We start from the raw sequence: 17,814 nt of genomic DNA on the forward strand, positions 1-17,814 counted from the left end.
TCCAAGAGGGATAATAGGCGAATCAAGGTAATTATATTTAAACCAAGCAATAACTAGTTGAATGAGATTAAAGCACCTTTCTTAAACTAAGCACTTTCTTTCTCCAGAGATGCAGTTGAGAGAAAGGTTGTCAGTTGAGATGGCTTAAAGAAAACATATTTATGAGAATGATAATTAATTACACATTTACATGGATATCGCCCCCAGAGATATAAGGTTTCCTTAACAAAAATTCTCGTCTCCTTCTCTGCGTATCCTTAGCCAAATCCGGAAACATCTGAATTTTACAACCTAAAAATTATTTTTGCTTATTTTTAAAGAAAAGTCTCAGCAACCAGTTTTTATCTGGTGCGAGAGCTACTGTCAAAAGTAAGGTGGCTGGGGTCACTAATTTTCTATCAGACATTTCCAAAATATTAGATATATTCATTAAATCAGGTCCCATTTTCTGTTGTTGTTGTTGGTCTTGAGTCTTATTTGGAAGATAATAGACCTGCGTAAATGGTGGTAATGGCTCTTCAGGAAGTTCCAATGCTTCCGTCATGTAGCGTTTCAACATTTCCCTTGGGGCTATCATAGAAACCCTAGGGAAATTTATCAGTCTGAGATTATTATTACGAGAAAAGTTTTCCATTGCCTCCAACTTCCTTCTTAGGTTAGTATTGTCTTTAATTAATGTCTCAGTAATTTGTTGGGAGATTTTTAATTCTTGGTGGACATTCTGTATTGAAGTATTTGAGTCCTCAAGTCCAGTCTTTAAATTTTTAATCTCAATTTCATGATTATTAAGTTTCTTTTCTAGTTGTTGTAATTGTGGATTTATAGATCTTGCCAAATTGGCCACAAGATCCCACAGAGAATCTAATGTAACCTCTCGGGGCTTCTCAATTTGAAAAAGTTGTAATTGTGATTTTGATTTTAATTTGGTTAGCTCACCCACTGGCAGCGTGTCTCCTACGGCAGTCTGTTGGGTTCTCTCATCCCCCAGCGCTTCCTCCTCAGTCTCCTCGCTCAGACTCCTCTGCACCGGCAGGGAGTCCTGCAACACAGTTCCCCCGTTGTTTTCCTTAGCCTCCGGGAGGAGGTGAACTCCGACCTCAGGAAGTACCTCCTCTCGCGGGGAACTGGCTGACTGAGGGCGTGGAGGAGGTGCTCTCACTTTGGGGCTCAGCGATTTCTCCAGCCCCATGGAGAGCGACATAGATGCGCCTCCATCATGCGTCTCCTGCGGGGAACTCCCCGAAGCTGTCGGCGTGCCCTGCATTCTCCTCATCAGCTCCTCGATATTTCCGAAGACGGCCGTTCTGGAGCGCTGTGATGCTCCAACAGCGCTGCGTCCCCTCCTCTTCGGCATTACAAACCAGGTACAAAAATTTTTTGAAGCAAACAGAGATATTTGAGGAGCTTCAGGGAGAGTGAAGCTCAAACAACTCCTCATGCGGCCATCTTGGATCTGTCTTCCTCTTTCTGCGATCTTATGTAGCTTATGAAAGCTAACCTCTTATTCCTTACCTTCTCAGCTACTACTTTTGAAAATCAAAGCGATCTTCTTTTCCAATTACTTTTTTACTTACTTATTTGCTCACAAAAAGGTTTGTCGCCCTTACAATAACTCCTTTCAGTTTTGCCCACTGCATTTCTACTCCTTCCAGATGTTCCCATCCAGACAATTCCTTGATGTAATCCCCCATCTGAACAAAGTTTGTTTTTTCAAAGTCTAGAACTTTTGCTTTTGAATGAGCCCTCTCTATACCCATCTTAATATTAAACCGTACCATGCAGTGATCATTGGATGCCAGATGATCACCCACTGTAACATCAGAAACACTTTCCTCGTTTGTAGGCACTAAGTCCAGTATGACCCCTTCCCGCGTGGGTTCCGCTGGAACAGTTCTCCTTGTAGAGAATCCAAATCTCCTTACTTCTAGAAAACCCCTCAAAAGAGATACCCCAATCAACATCCAGCATGCTAAAATCACCTATTAGTAAAACTTCCCCTTTTTTAGATATATTCTGAATGTCTACTATTAAATCGCTGCCCACTTCTTCTGTCTGTGAAGAAGGCCTGTATATCACATCAATCTAATATAATAAAGAGCTAGCCGCATGCGCACTCCTATTTGTGTGTTCCGTGCGTGTAGGTCTGTGGCCAAAGGAGTGCGCATGCGCGCTAATACATCACCAGCCGATCGCCTCCACAAGCCGGACCGCAGCCAGACAATGATCTCCGTTCCTCCTGCCGCCGCCGATCTCCGTTCCTCCTTTGCCGCCCACCCCCCTCTCTTCCCGCGGACCCAAATGGCGATTCCAGCAGCGTGTGCATCAGTCTCCACATGCTGCTTCGGGCCCTTCTACTGCCCTCATTTGCTCTGCCGCGTCTCTGATGATGTCATCAGGGACGTGCCAGAGTAAATCAGGGCAGTAGAAGGACCCGAAGCAGCATGTGAATACTGCTGCACACGCTGCTGGAATCGCCAGGTTCATAGTTGGGACCGCGGGAAGGGAAAGGGAGGGGGTAGAGGAAACGCTAATGCTGCTGCACAGGGAACTGGTGGGGGGGAGGGAAATGGAGGGGGAGGAAATGCTGCTTTGCACAGACAGACAGAGAGAGGAAGGGAAACACAAAGAAAATAAGAAAGACACAGGGGCAGGTGCACAGGGAACTGGTGTGGGGGGAGGGAAATGGAGGGGGATGGAATGCTGCTTTGGACAGACAGACAGAGGGAGGAAGGGAGACAGAAAGAAAAGAAGAAAGACACAGGGGCAGGGAGATACACAGAAAGACAGACAGGCAAAGGGGGGCCAGGGATAGAGACAGACAGAAAGGACAGCGGGAGCCGCGTCAGGAGGGGTGCGGGATGCAGTAGTGGGAACTTTTCCAATGGGTGCAACTGGGCGGCTGTCGGGAACCTCTGATCAGGGGCAGAGCAAGGTAAGAGTATCATAGGGATAAGAAGGAGGAGGGGGGATAAAAAAGGAAGGGATGCCTACTGCTGGACAGGAGGAGAAGGAAAGAGATGCTGATGGACAGGGGGGTGAAGAAAAAGGAACGGAGGACTAATGTTGGACAGGGAGAGAAGGAAAGAGGTGCTGCTGGACAGGGGGGAGGTAAAACAAAGGGAGAAGGGCTGCTGCTGCATAAGGAGAGCAGTGAAGGGGTGGTGGTGGACACAGGGGAGGTAAAAGGAAGGGAAAATGGACAGGGGGAGCAGGTAAGGAGTGGTGATGGACAGCCAAGGAAAAAGAAAGGCAGAAAGAAAGAAAGCAGCTAAGGAGAGAGAGAGAAAGAAAGAAAGACAGACACACACACACATATGTTCTAGCACCCGTTAATGTAACGGGCTTAAAGACTAGTGTAAATATATTTACCATTCCCTCTTTCCAAATTGATCCACAGTACCTCTTCCTTGCCCTGCAAATCCTGCAGTGTGTGGCTTTAATATGATCTTTAACATATAATGCTACTCTCCCTCCTTTTCTTCCTACCCTGTCTTTCCTGAACAGATTATAGCATGGTATAACTACATCCCAGTCATGGGCCTCTGTGAACCACGTCTCTGTGATCGCCACTATATCCAACTCATCTTCTTCCATCACAGCTTTTAGATCCAGAACCTTGTTTCCCATACTTCCAGCATTAGTATATACAGTACTGCTTTCCAGACATTGCTCCCTTTTCCCATCCATGTATTGTAGAGGTATTCAGTGATTTATACTTCCAGGAGCTTTGATTACTCTGCTCCATCACTTCCAGTTTAAAGTCCTCTTCAGTACATTAGCCATGCATTCATCTCTAGGATGCGAGCTTCTTTGCCCTGGCCTTTACCCTCGACAGGGTAGAGATAATGGTTACTGCGGTTGGGCAGACTGGATGGCTCATTTGGCCTTCATCTGCCATCATGTTTCTAAGTTATTATTATATCTGTGAAGGAACAGGTTCCATAGGTTTGAGTAGCTGAAATAAAGGCCCAAATTCTGTAACCAGCGCCTAAAGTTAGGCACCTATTTTTGGTGGCGCCCAACTAGATAGGCGCCTCCTATCTAAATTGAATAACAAGCTCAATTAAGTTGTTTAATCAGCACTGATTGAAACATAGGCGTGCGATTCTGTAACAAGGCGCCTCTAAAAATTTAGGCGACCGTCAAAAAATAGGCGCTATGCATGTTAGGCGTGGGTGTGGCTACATGTTAGGTGCCTTGTTGCAGACTCACTGCTCTTAAGCATGCTTATGCGCTCAGCTAGGCACCTTACTTTTAGTTGTGCCTAGAGCTGGCCTATTTCTTGGGCGCCTCCATAATAGGTTCCGCTTAGCACCTAATTTTACTTGAATCGCGCTGAACAGTGCCTAATTAGGTGCCTAACTTTTGGGCGCTTCTTATAGAATTTACCCTCATGTGTTTTGTTTTACCTACAGACCCTTGTGCAGTTGTGAGGCATCATGCCTGGCCACTAGCATAGGCTACCACATCCCCCTAATCCCTCCAATGGAATACAGTCTGTTCTTGTTGGTCATGCATTCCCAATTTGCGATTTTGATTATCCACAGTTGCATGCATTGTGACCTCTATTTGTCATTCGCACGGTGTGTTCACATATTCACGGACCTCCAACCTTAGAGAAAAGCTTTATTTGCTTTCGCTTTCACGTCACGGTTTTGGCGTTTGCCTCCAGAAATGGCCACCAAGCATCAAGAGAGTGAGTTACAAGCATCTGCAGGTACCGCTCTAAAGAGAAAGAAGCATGTCATGTGGCTGAGCGACAAAATATGTGTTTTAGACGGGCTTCGTTCTGAGAAGTCTTTCTGCTGTCAGCCTTGAGTCCAATGTGAATGAATCCACAATCTGATCCATCCAGCAAAAAGAGGAAGATATTCATCAGTCTGTTCGTGAAGCTGCACTGGAAAAGTTCCAAAACAACATCTGTGGTTTGTGATCAGTCAAAGGAAAAGACGGAGAAGTGGCTAAATTTGAGGATAATACAAATGGTGAATGAAAAAAAAAAATAGTACAGTGGACAGCATTGTTGTCAAGATGAAAGCCAGAGACATTTACAAATACATCACACAGGGGCAGGAATGTTGTAGGGTCGGAAGGGGGGTTGAGGAGGCTGCGTGATCAAAGAGGGAGAAGGAAGCTGCCTTAGAGCAAGCTTTAGAGAAGAGTAGGGGAGATTGGGACTGCAGGAGGGGGGGCCATCAGAGGGTCTCTAAACATTCTATTTTGTTATGTGGATCCCAGCTGATATTCAGCCGGGAACTGCATATTTTATTTATTTATTTATATACCACTTATAGCCTTAGTGGTTTACATTCAGGTACTCAAGCATTTTTCCCTATCTGTCCCAGTGGACTCACTCTATCTAATGTATCTGTGGTCATCTTGTCAGCTTGGGAACCTTTTTGACCCTTATTCATTTTTAAAAACAGGTCTAGCCCCAAACATCTAAATGGTGCCCTGGACATTTTGCTAAAAGTTTTATTATCCCTGCAGAATGACCAAGTTCTAAGTCCGCCCAAAACACACCTCTAACACGCCCCCTTAAGATTTAGGCACACTGGAGACACAACAATCAGAAGGATGTCTAGAAAGTCAGTTTCGAAAATAATCATTTGGATATTTTGACTAGTAAGACATCTAAGAGTCGGTTTTTTCCATCTTTTGTACGTCTATCTTTTTTGAAAACGAGCCCCATAGTATATGTAAAACTCTTATGTTACAATATGTTAGGTTAGATTATGTCTCCCCTCTGAAGAAATGCTAAAAAAAAGTTGAGTGTTCAGCTTGAGGGGGGTTTGATTCAAGTCTACAATGTCATGTGTTGAGTATAAAAGTTTTTAGAGGACATGCTAAATTTAAAGTACCATATTTCAAACAAATTGTAGTTAATATGTTTCATTCAATACATAATTAAACTCTGGAATTCATTGCTGAAGGTTATGTTTAATGCAGTTAGTGTAGCTGGTTTTAAAAAAGGTTGGGACAAGTTCCCAGAAGAAAAGTCCATAAATCATTTTAATAAGATAGCTTGGAGAAAGCCATTGCTCATCCCTGAAGGTATTTACTTCTGAGATCCTGCCAGGTAATTGTGACCCAGAATGGCCTCTGCTGGAACAGAATGCTGGGTTTGTGGCAATTCTTATTATAAGAGACAAACTCAGTTACATTGGCTTACTAGAAATAGAGCCATTCTAGAATTTATTGCGAAATGAAGTTATTAATGATCTCCAAAGGATAGAAGCAACTACCTGGACCAATCTGGAGGAGATTTGGAAAGTGAGTCACTTTGGAAAAGATAATATCCAAGAGGATGGAAAACATAACAGTGGCTTCTGGAACCCTTGAGAGAATGGAGTTTACGCTTGGGTCAATAGTGGTGACTGTTATTTTTAAAATACTGGCCATGATTGTTTAAAAACAAACAGGCATACTTAACTAGCATCCCTATATAAACCAGTGTTGCTGCTGAACACATGTGTAATCCAGTCACCTCTGCTAGTGAAGGGAATAATTACATTACATTACATTAGTGATTTCTATTCCGCCATTACCTTGCGGTTCAAGGCGGATTACATTCAAACTAAAAACAAGAATTACATTCAAATTAAAAGGAATAGAATAAGCGATGACATAGAATTTTTTTAAGGTAATAAACATTGGATAAAGACTTGCCAAAGGGAAGTGGAGGTCTTTAGGAGATAAGAATAGGGCGAAATTATGGGTTTTAGATAACGTTTGATAGATAAAAGAATATTAGAGAGATCTAAGGGTAAATAGAGTGTTAGATATTGGGTTGGGATTGGTTGGGCTGGATAGGTTTTATGTGGTTTTTGAAGAGTATGGTTTTAACATCTCTCCTGAAGGCTTTGTAATCTGAAGTCGAAGATAACAAGAGTAGTGATTTGTCTGTCCAGTTTAGCTGCTTTGGAGGCTATTAGGTTGTCATAAAGTTTTTTTCGTTTGACACCTTTGGATGACGGGTGAGAGAAAAGTGAGTGGGATCTTCTGTGTCTGATAATTCTGTCCATAAAGGCAAACAATTATGCACCGAGGCTCAAATTCTCTAAACAGCACCATAAGTTACACATGGTAGGCACCCTGCCAGGGATTTTTTAAAAAAATATTTCAATATTTAATTCAATACCTCTGCCAGCCCCCAAACTATTGAAGCTGTGTATAGTCAGGTATGAGAGAGATTTTTCTGTGTCTGGAGGGCTCACAATCTGAGTTTGTACCTGAAAGAATGGAGCTTTAAGTGACTTGCCCAAGATTACAAGAAGCTACAATGGAATTTGAACCTACTACTCTCATTAGAAAGATTAATTTCAATGCCAAGTAGCTTAGGTACTCAGAATGCTTTATACTGTATAAACTCTGCTTGGTAAAGCAGCTTAAACTGTACATAAATGAAGGAGATGTATGTACTGTTATACAAGCTTTAGTACTGTAATTAATATTCTTGACAGCTGTAACAGTTTCTATGTGGGGATAAATGGAACTCTAGTGGGAACCGATTCCCAGTGTGAGAATGAAATCAATTTAGTTTGATGGTACTAGTATTTAAGGTGAAGGCCAAAGTACTTAACTCATTCCCGGTCCTGATATGTGCCATTGAGAAGTTTGTGCTCATCTCATGGCTGCAAGCTGATGCTCCTTTCAATAAAAGTAGTGAGGAATGAATGCTGGGGGGGAGCCTTTTCAGTACTGGTCCAAAGATTGTAAAACAGTCCTATCGAGGCAGAACGGGATTTACCTTGAATGTTTCTCTGCTTTTAAACATTGTAGTTCTTCCCTTACTTTCCTTTTGTTTCTTGTAAGTCAATGTCAATATTAGCATTGTTTATATGTTTTCTTTGTAAATTACTATTTTTAATGTAAATCGCTTAGAAATTATATAAGCGTTTAATCAAATTTTTAATAAAACTTGGAAACTTGGAAGAAATTGAATTCCCTCTTTTTGAATGGTGGGATTGTCTGTTTTGAGTGGAAGTCATGACCCTTCCACTTAATGTTGCAGGCTTTTATATTTCTTGTACTATGCATTTTATGTGCTTTTCTATTAAGTGTTGTTGTTGTTTTTTGCATTATTATTTTATATATTTTGTGTTTGATTGTATTTCTAGCTGTGGACTACATTGAATGGCTGCTTTGGGTTTTGGCCAGGTACTAGTGACCTGGATTGGCCACCGTGAGGAAGAGCTACTGGGCTTGATGGACCTTTGGTCTCACCCAGTAAGGCTGTTCTTATGTTCCAAGAATAACCTTAGGGTTCTTTTATTAATCAGTGGTAAAGCGTAGCCTGCGTTATCCCCAGCGTGGCTCTTTCATGTGTGCTAAGGCCACTTTTAGCAATGCTGGGTAATGGCCAATTTTTCTATTCTGGCAATAATAACCATCTAATATAATAAAAGGCTAAGCCGCGCATGCACACTCCCATCACATGTTCCGTTTTCCGTGCTCTGTAGGGCACCGCAGATAGGAGTGCGCATGTGCGCGAAACACTCTCTCTCTTCCCCCGAGGCGGATGTCAGACACGGCGGCTGTCGGCCGTGCTGTTCTTTGGTCTGCCCTGCTCCTTGCCTTACTATATTTTTAATTGAAAGACGAGGCAGCGGCTCCTCTCAGGATCCCCATCTGCGTTGGAAGTCCGATGCAGTCGGGGATCTTGAGAGGAGCCGCCACCGCCACGTCTTTCAACTTAAAAATATACTAAGGCAAGGAGCAGGGCAGACCGATCTTCAAAATGGCCGCAACTACAAAGTTAACATCCTGCTGTTGCGGACTATACCTTCCAAGAAGGGCGCAAGGGGGGACCCGGGAAACTACAGGCCGGTGAGCCTGACCTCAGTCCCGGGAAAGATGATGGAGGCACTGATTAAAGACAGCATCTATGAGCACATCGAAAAAAATGGGCAGCTAAAACCGAGTCAACATGGCTTCTGTAAGGGTAGGTCATGCCTCACAAACTTATTGTACTTCTTTGAGGGAGTGAACAGCCAGGTGGATAAAGGGGAATCTATAGACATCATTTACCTTGACTTCCAAAAAGCCTTCGACAAGGTGCCACACGAGAGACTGCTTAAAAAGATATGGAACCACGGGGTACAAGGGGAGGTCCACTGATGGATCAAAAACTGGCTGGCAAACAGGAAGCAGAGGGTTGGCGTAAAGGGCCACTACTCAGACTGGAAAGGGGTCACGAGTGGAGTTCCGCAGGGGTCGGTGCTGGGACCACTCTTGTTCAATATCTACATAAATGACCTATAGGCGGGAACTAAGTGTGAAGTCATTAAATTTGCAGATGACACCAAACTATACAGCAGGGCTCAAACCAAGGAAGACTGCGAGGATCTCCAAAAGGATCTAACGCAGCTGGAAAAGTGGGCCGAAAAGTGGCAGATGAGCTTCAACGTGGGGAAATGCAAGGTCATGCACGTGGGGAAAAAGAACCCGATGTTCACATACAAAATGGGGGGAACACCACTAGGGGTTAGTAACCTGGAGAGAGACCTGGGAGTGATGGTAGACGCAACACTGAAGGCATCGGCGCAATGCGCCACAGCCTCTAGGAAAGCAAACAGAATGCTGGGTATCATTAAGAAGGGTATTACGACCAGGACGAAGGAAGTCATCATGCCGCTGTATCGTGCAATGGTACGGCCGCATCTGGAGTACTGTGTCCAGTACTGGTCGCCGTACCTCAAGAAAGACATGGCGGTACTTGAGGGAGTACAAAGAAGAGCAACCAAACTGATAAAGGGAATGGAAAATCTCCCATATTCTGACAGATTGAAGCAGTTGGGACTTTTCTCCCTGGAAAAGCGAAGACTTAGAGGAGACATGATAGAAACCTTCAAGATCCTGAAGGGCATAGAAAAAGTAGACAGGGACAGATTTTTTAAATTAAGGGGCACCACAAGCACAAGGGGGCATTGGGAGAAATTGAAAGGGGACAGGTTTTAGAACAAACGCTAGGAAGTTCTTTTTCACTCAGAGGGTAGTGGACACATGGAACGCGCTTCCAGAGGCTGTTGTAGACAAGGAAAACATTAAATGGTTTCAAAGAAGGTTTGGATAGATTCCTAGAAGAAAAAGGGATTGGGGGGTATAGATAGGTATAGACCATTGCTCAGGCAATGGGCCTGATGGGCCGCCGCGGGAGCGGACCGCTGAGCAGGATGGACCTATGGTCTGCCTCAGCGGAGGCAACTTCTTATGTTCTTATGTTCTTATGTTCCCTCTCTGCACATACTAAAAACAAACATTCCACTTCAGAACTTCCCCCAGAGTCTTTTTAAAGTTCCAACCACTCTCCTTTTCCCTCTCAGGAGGTGAGATGGGAAAGGAAGAGTTATAGTCTGGAGCATTCCCAATGTAGCTGAGGCTGAAAGGGTTCACGAGGCACGTTGCCATTTGCGATGCAATACAGGAGAGGATAAGCAGTGATGCGGTAGGTTGGTTATGGTTTGATATTTTGTATTTTGCTTATGAGGATATGCTAAGGATTATTTTACAGCTGCTTTAAATTGTTAATGAGGCCAGTGACTAGACCGTGCAGGGGGAGCAGGAAGGAGGTGATGATGGACAGGGGGGAGGTAAAACAAAGGGAGAAGGGCTGCTGCTGGATAAGGTGAGCAGTGATGGGGTGGTGGAGGACACAGGGGAGGTAAAAGGAAGGGATAATGGATGGGGAGCGGGCAAGGGGTGGTTGTGGACAGCCAAGGAAAAAAAAAAAAAAAAAAAGAAAACACAGAAAGAGGCTAAGGAGAGAGAAAAAGAAATAAAGACAGACACACACACATATATTCTAGCACCCGTTAATGAAACGGGCTATAAGACTAGTGTGTGATATTTTCCCTTGAAGTGCATGAGCACTTACCGACACCTATTTTCTAGGCAGTAAGGGCTCAAGGACTGACCATGCACAAATCAGTTAGTGCATGGCAATGCAGCTGTGCTAACTGACTAGCACAAAGCATGCCTACTATCTGCCCCCAGCACTAAAAGATAAAAAATATTTTAGTGTGTGGGTAGCATACACATGCAAAAACTACCATGAGATTTTGTATTGTAGAAACATAGAAACATAGAAAGATGATGGCAGAAAAGGGCTATAGCCCATCAAGTCTGCCCACTCTGCTGTCCCACCCCATTAAGTCAGAGTGCTGCTCGACCCACGTAGAGATCCCACGTGGATGTCCCATTTATTCTTAAAGTCGAGCACGCTAGTGGCCTTGATCACCTGCGGTAGTTTGTTCCAGTGATTCACCACCCTTTCTGTAAAGAAATACTTGTCACCACCAAATCTCCCTCCTCTGAGCTTGAGCGGGTGCCCCCTTGTGACTGAAGGTCCCTTAGGAAAGAATATGTCGTTTTCCACCTCGACGCAACCTGTGACGTACTTAAATGTCTCAATCATGTCACCCCTCTCCCTGCACTCTTCTAGAGAGTAGAGCTGCAACTTGCCCAGTCTTTCCTCGTATGAGAGACCCTTGAGTCCGGAGACCATCCTAGTGGCCATTCGCTGGACTGACTCAGCTCGAAGTACATCTTTACGGTAATGTGGCCTCCAGAATTGCACACAGTACTCCAGATGAGGTCTCACCATGGTTCTGTACAGTGGCATTATGACTTCAGGTTTACGGCTGACGAAGCTTCTATTGATACATCCCATCATCCGCCTTGCCTTGGATGAGGCCTTCTCTACTTGTTTGGCAGCCTTCATGTCTGCACTGATGATTACTCCCAAGTCCCGTTCTTCTGAGGTCGTAGCTAGTGTTTCTCCATTCAAGGTGTATGTTCTGCATGGATTTCTGCTGCCAAGATGCATCACCTTACACTTCTTTGCGTTGAAGCCCAGCTGCCATGTTGAGGACCAGTTTTCCAACTTGATCAGATCCTGCGCCATACCATCCGTGAGATCGCTTTCACCTACTATATTACACAGTTTGGCGTCGTCGGCAAACAGCGCTACTTTTCCCTGAAGCCCTCGGGTCAAGTCCCTTATGAATATGTTAAAAAGGGATGGTCCCAGGACTGAGCCCTGCGACACTCTGCTAGTCACCTCCGATGTTTTAGAGAGGGTGCCATTGGCCATCACCCTCTGAAGTCTTCCACTCAGCCAATCATTGACCCATGCCGTTAGTTTCTCACCTAACCCCATCGATTTCATCTTGTTTAATAGTCTACGGTGTGGGACACTGTCAAACGCTTTACTAAAATCCAAGTACACTATGTCCAGAGACTCTCCCGAGTCTAGCTTTCCTGTCACCCAGTCAAAGAAGCTGATAAGATTGGATTGGCATGACCTGCCCTTAGTGAATCCATGTTGACAGGGATCCCTCAGATTCTCCTCATCCAATATCGTGTCTAATTTCCCTTTAAGTAGAGTCTCCATGAGTTTACACACTATTGATGTGAGACTTACTGGGCTGTAATTCGCAGCCTCCGCTCTGCAATCCTTTTTGTGCAGAGGAACAACATTGGCAGTTTTCCAGTCCAGGGGGACTCTCCCCGTACTTAGGGAGAGATTGAAGAGCATGGCTAACGGTTCCGCCAAAACATCGCATAGCTCTCTGAGCACTCTTGGGTGTAGATTGTCCGGTCCCATGGCTTTGTTCACCTTGAGTCTTGACAGTTCTTTGTAAACATCAGCTGGTGTGAACTCAAACTTCTGAAATGGGTCATCCATGCTTTGCTTTGCATCCAGCCGAGGCCCGTGCCCTGGTGCCTCGCAGGTAAAGACTGAACAGAAGTAATCATTCAGTAGTTTGGCTTTATCGGAGTCACTTTCCACATAATTCCCGTCTGGCGTTCTAAGGCGTACTATCCCGTTTGTGTTCTTTTTCCTGTCGCTAATGTATCTGAAGAAGGATTTGTCCCCTTTCTTGATGTTCTTCGCTAGAGTTTCTTCTATATGAAGTTTGGCCTCCCTGACTGCTGTTTTGACCACTGCAGACTTTGTCCTGTATTCAACGTTTGCATCTTTTTCCCCCATGCGTTTGTATGATAGGAATGCTCTTTTCTTCTCCTTGACGAGGTATGATACCTCATCTGTGAACCATTGGGGTTTCCTTTTTCTTTGTTGTTTGGTTACTGATTTTATGGAGTGGATAGTTGCCTCATGAAGGATCGATTTCAAGGTTGTCCACATAGCTTCCACATTATCAGTTACTTCTTGAACCTGCAGCGTCTGGTAGACGAAATATCCCATGCGTGCGAAGTCAGTGCCTCTGAAATTGAGTACCCTTGTTTTTGTTTGTGATCTAGGGAAGCCTTTCTTAAGGTTAAACCATACCATGTTATGGTCACTGGTGGCTAGCGTCTCTCCCACCGAGACGTCCGAGACGCTTTCCCCATTCGTAAGTACCAGGTCCAGGATGGCCTGGGCCCTAGTGGGCTCTAGTACCATTTGTTCTCTTTGATATAAAGTGCTACCCCACCACCTAACTTACCCTCTCTATCTTGTCTAATCAGGTTGTATCCTGGTATGGTTATATCCCACCCATGAGAGTCTGTGAACCATGTTTCGGATATTGCTACTATGTCTATGTCTGCATTAACTATTTCTGTTTCTAGTTCTAGAAATTTATTCCCTGGGCTGTGTGTGTTAACATACATAGCTCTCCACTCTTTCTGTTTGCTAAGCTCCTGTTGTGAGCCACCCATTTGAGTCAAATTGTCTCCTAGCGATTCGTTTGCAGTAAGGGTACTTACCTCAGACATAGAAGCGTAATGTTGTTTCGCTACATCAGGATTGTTACTTACTGCTCCAGTGTAAAAATGTATTGTGTTTATTTATTATTCGCTTTATACAAAGCGAAGCACAAGTAAACATACATAATAAATATACTAACAAACATAAAATCATTCATAAAAGCAATCAGAAGCGAAACATATAGCACAAAGCATTCAACTGCCACCATAGCCAATGTTGACAAAAAACAACCCTCACTGACCCAGAACAGTCACACCTTCTTCAACCGTACTTCATTTTACATAAAAGGTGACGTTTTAATGGTTTTTAAATTATCATCAAATTCCCTCGTTGCTGTATATATTGCAGAAGCTTGTTCCATTCCTCAGGACCTGTGCAGGAAAACACTCCTGCTGGAGAGGGTGCAGAGATGAGCAACAAAGCTAATAAAAGGTATGGAGAACTTGGAATACGAGGAACGACTTAAGAGACTGGGATTGTTCTCCCTTGAGAAAAGGAGACTGCGAGGGGATATGATCGAGACTTTCAAAATACTGAAAGGAATCGACAAAATAGAGCAGGAAAAAAAATGATTTACAATGTCCAATGTGACACGGACAAGAGGACGTTGGCTGAAGATAAGGGGGGACAAGCCCAGGACAAATATCAGGAAGTTCTACTTCACGCAGTGAGTGGTAGACACCTGGAATGCTCTCCTAGAGGAGGTTACTGCGGAATCCACCGTTCTAGGATTTAAAAGCAAACTAGATGCACATCTCCTTACGAGAGGCATAGAGGGATATGGGTGACTAAAATTACGCCAGGTGTACACCTGGCTGGGCCTCCGCGTGTGCGGATCGCCGGACTTAATAGATCAAAGGTCTGATCTGGAGATGGTGGTTCTTATGTTCTTATGTTTAATCTAATCTCCTGTCTAGTTGGGACTGTTAAGTCCCAATATCTAGAGGAACACAACTTAGGAAGCACAATATAATATGAAAGACATTCATTTAGGTATTTGGGGGCCAACCCCACAATAGTTCTTCGTAAAAGGACCCCTTCATGCATAAAGACCCTGATTCTATAAATGACACCTAAAAAATAGGCACCAAGGAACACAGCGCAGAGCGCATGTCAAATCATGAGTTAGGCGCCATTTATAGAATTGCGCCTAGTGGTGCCTAAATTGTACTTAGGCATTGGTAGGCAGCAAAACCATAGGTGCCCCTTATTTATGCCAGGGTTTTCTTGCCCTAAATACTGGTGCCTAAGTCCAACTTAGGCACCTACACAAAAAAACTTGTATCTGCCCACGATCGCCCATAACCATGCCCACTTTCTGGTAAGCGCCTTGGATTAGGAACCTAACTAAAAGTTGTAGGCGCCTACCCAGTTAGACACCTACCAGTTAGTTAATTTTAATTTTTGCCAATTATGAGCTCATTGTTGCTCATTATAGGTGCCAATTAATCTTTTAAAATAATTAACCCCCCCTTTTTTCAAAACCGTAGCGTCCACATCTTGAATACTGCATCCAATACTGGTCGCCGTACCTTAAGAAGGATATGGCGTTACTCAAGAGAGTTCAGAGGAGAGCGACACGTCTGATTAAAGGGATGGAAAACCTTTCAAACGCTGAGAGATTGGAGAAACTGGGTCTCTTTTCCCTGGAGAAGAGGAGACTTAGAGGGGATATGATAGAGACTTATAAGATCATGAAGGGCATAGAGAGAGTAGAGAGGGACAGATTCTTCAAATTTTCGAAAAATAAAAGAACAAGAGGGCATTCGGAAAAGCTGAAAGAGGACAGATTCAAAACTAGGAAGTTCTTCTTTACCCAACGTGTGGTGGATACCTGGAATGCGCTTCCAGAGGATGTAATAGGGCAGAGTACGGTACTGGGGTTTAAGAAAGGATTGGACAATTTCCTGCTGGAAAAGGGTATAGAAGGGTATAGATAGAGGATTACTGCACAGGTCCTGGACCTGTTGGGCCACCTCGTGAGCCGGCTGCTGGCACGATGGACCCCAGGTCTGACCCAGTGGAGGCATTGCTTATGTTCTTATGGTATTTACAGCTCCAATGCTCATAGAATTTCTATGAGCATCCAGAGCTGTTACTGCAGCGGCAGGCGCTAAAAAAACTTGCTATGATTTTGTAAAAAGAGTGGTATGTTAAGCGGGCCGATCTAGGTAACTATTTTTAGGTGCCGTTGATTGAGTCGGGGACAAAAGACCTTTCATAAAATTACATCAGGTGATTACATAGTGACAAGAAGGCATGCACTTCTAAGCAACCTTCATATAGATGTGTTCATGGGTAGAGTTTGGATGGAGCATAGGCTGATATGATCTGCCTGCATGTACATGCATATGGTACTTTACATTTTAATATTGAAAGGCCTCGTTGCAAGCTAATGTAAATGTTTGCAGTTTCAATCTAGGTACAATTTCTGCTGGTTTATCCCTAGTATTTCATAAGAACTCAAAGCTGTGACTGGGTTCTTTTTCCTAAGCCATGGTAAAAAGTGGCCATAGCGTGCCCTTATGTGGGTCTTTCCTCCATGCTAAGCCATTTTGACCATAGCTGGAAAATGACCATTTTTCCTTCTTTTTAAAAATTAATGGCCATGCACTAATTTTGCCATTAACACATGGCCATTAAAATAACATGTGAGGCTTTACCAACGCTTACCCCTCCTCCCTTTTCCTAAGCCATGATAGAGGTTTCTACCGCGACCCAGAGAGCTAAATGCTCTGACACTTTTCCAGTGCTCACAGAATTCCTATGAGCATAGGAGCAGCGTCAGAGCATTTAGCACTCTGAGCTGTGTTAGAAACCTCTACCACAGCTTAGTAAAAGAGAGGGTTATTTTGTAGGCGATAAGGGCTCCCTAATGCAGATGTGCTAATGCAGAAATGCCCACTCTCTGTCCAAGACACATTCCCTCCCACAAAAAATGTAAAATAGTTATTACAGTGTGATTTGCATGCACAGATTCAAAGCTTACTGCATGACACCTAAGCAAGTCCTGCAGTAAGCTATTTTAACTTGCGGCTCTTTCTGCGGCTTAGTAAAATTTTACAAAGGCCTTCACACATAGATGACCTCTTTTAAAACTACCAAATAACAAAATGATCATATGAAAGAGTAAAAATGAAATAAATATGCTAAAATAAATACAGGTCTCACACAAGTAAAAGTAAACAAATTTTGCTTTTTGTTCAGCCCCCACTTTAAGTGGGCTTTTGCTCAGTTTCTTGTATAAGAACAGTTAAGTGTTTATGCTAAGATGTATAAGTAAAGTGTGCTCTGTGAACTTAAATCCCCAAAAAAGCTTTGCTTCTCCCAGAGAGCTAGGTTGCAACCACAGAGCTTAAGCCCGCCCTTTTTCAGTCTGAGGGAGAACAGTTGCCTTAATTGTAGACTGCATGGCTGCATGAGAACCTGAGTCTAGCATTATTCTCCCACCAGGTTTTTACCCTTTATTTCTAACAATCTAACACAGCTTAGGTTGCAATATCTAAGGGCTCCTTTTACTAAGGTGCGCTACTGGTTTTACCGCGCGCTACAATGTCACACGCACTAGACGCTAACGCCTCCATAGAGTTTGTGTTAGTATTTTTTGTTTAGCGCGGGGTTTGTGCACGCTAATCCTCAGTGCGCACTGAAATCGCTAGCGCACCTTAGTGAAAGGAGCCCTAAGTCTGGAGCACAGTGTTATCTTCCACAAGGTGTGGACAAACTCCCAGCTTTCCCTTGAATAGGATGGGCTGGTAGAATGAGAAGATTCTGTGAAAGTTGAAGTACCTTGAAGTCACCAATTGTAAGTGTTTATTCTTTACTTCATGTTATTAAAGAAAGTTGTTCAAGAACTACAGAGTCTGGTTGATAACACTAAGATTACAGAAATAAGGCACCTGAATAGGAGTTTCATACAATTGCCAATATAACTCAGAGTGAGTTCAATAGTGCTTGGCCATTTAGAGGAGTCCTTGTTTTTCAGTACAAAACCTGAGGGAATCTATGGTAAAGACCGTTCAATACAAGCTGTTGACAGTACGCTTCCTTATGTGAGTCATCCCCTCATGTTAAGGCCATTTTCTTACAGGGGAAAAATG

At 43.7% G+C, this 17,814-nt stretch overlaps 1 protein-coding gene across 2 annotated transcripts in view; it reads left to right on the forward strand.

Annotated features, from left to right (window-relative positions):
• The window catches only part of SPON2 (spondin 2), a 53,739-nt gene that overhangs the window by 18,277 nt on the left and 17,648 nt on the right, over window positions 1–17,814 (forward strand). The gene's annotated exons all lie outside the window — the stretch shown is intronic.

Source organism: Geotrypetes seraphini, chromosome 1 (assembly GCF_902459505.1).
Source record: "Geotrypetes seraphini chromosome 1, aGeoSer1.1, whole genome shotgun sequence".
NCBI lineage: Eukaryota > Metazoa > Chordata > Amphibia > Gymnophiona > Dermophiidae > Geotrypetes > Geotrypetes seraphini.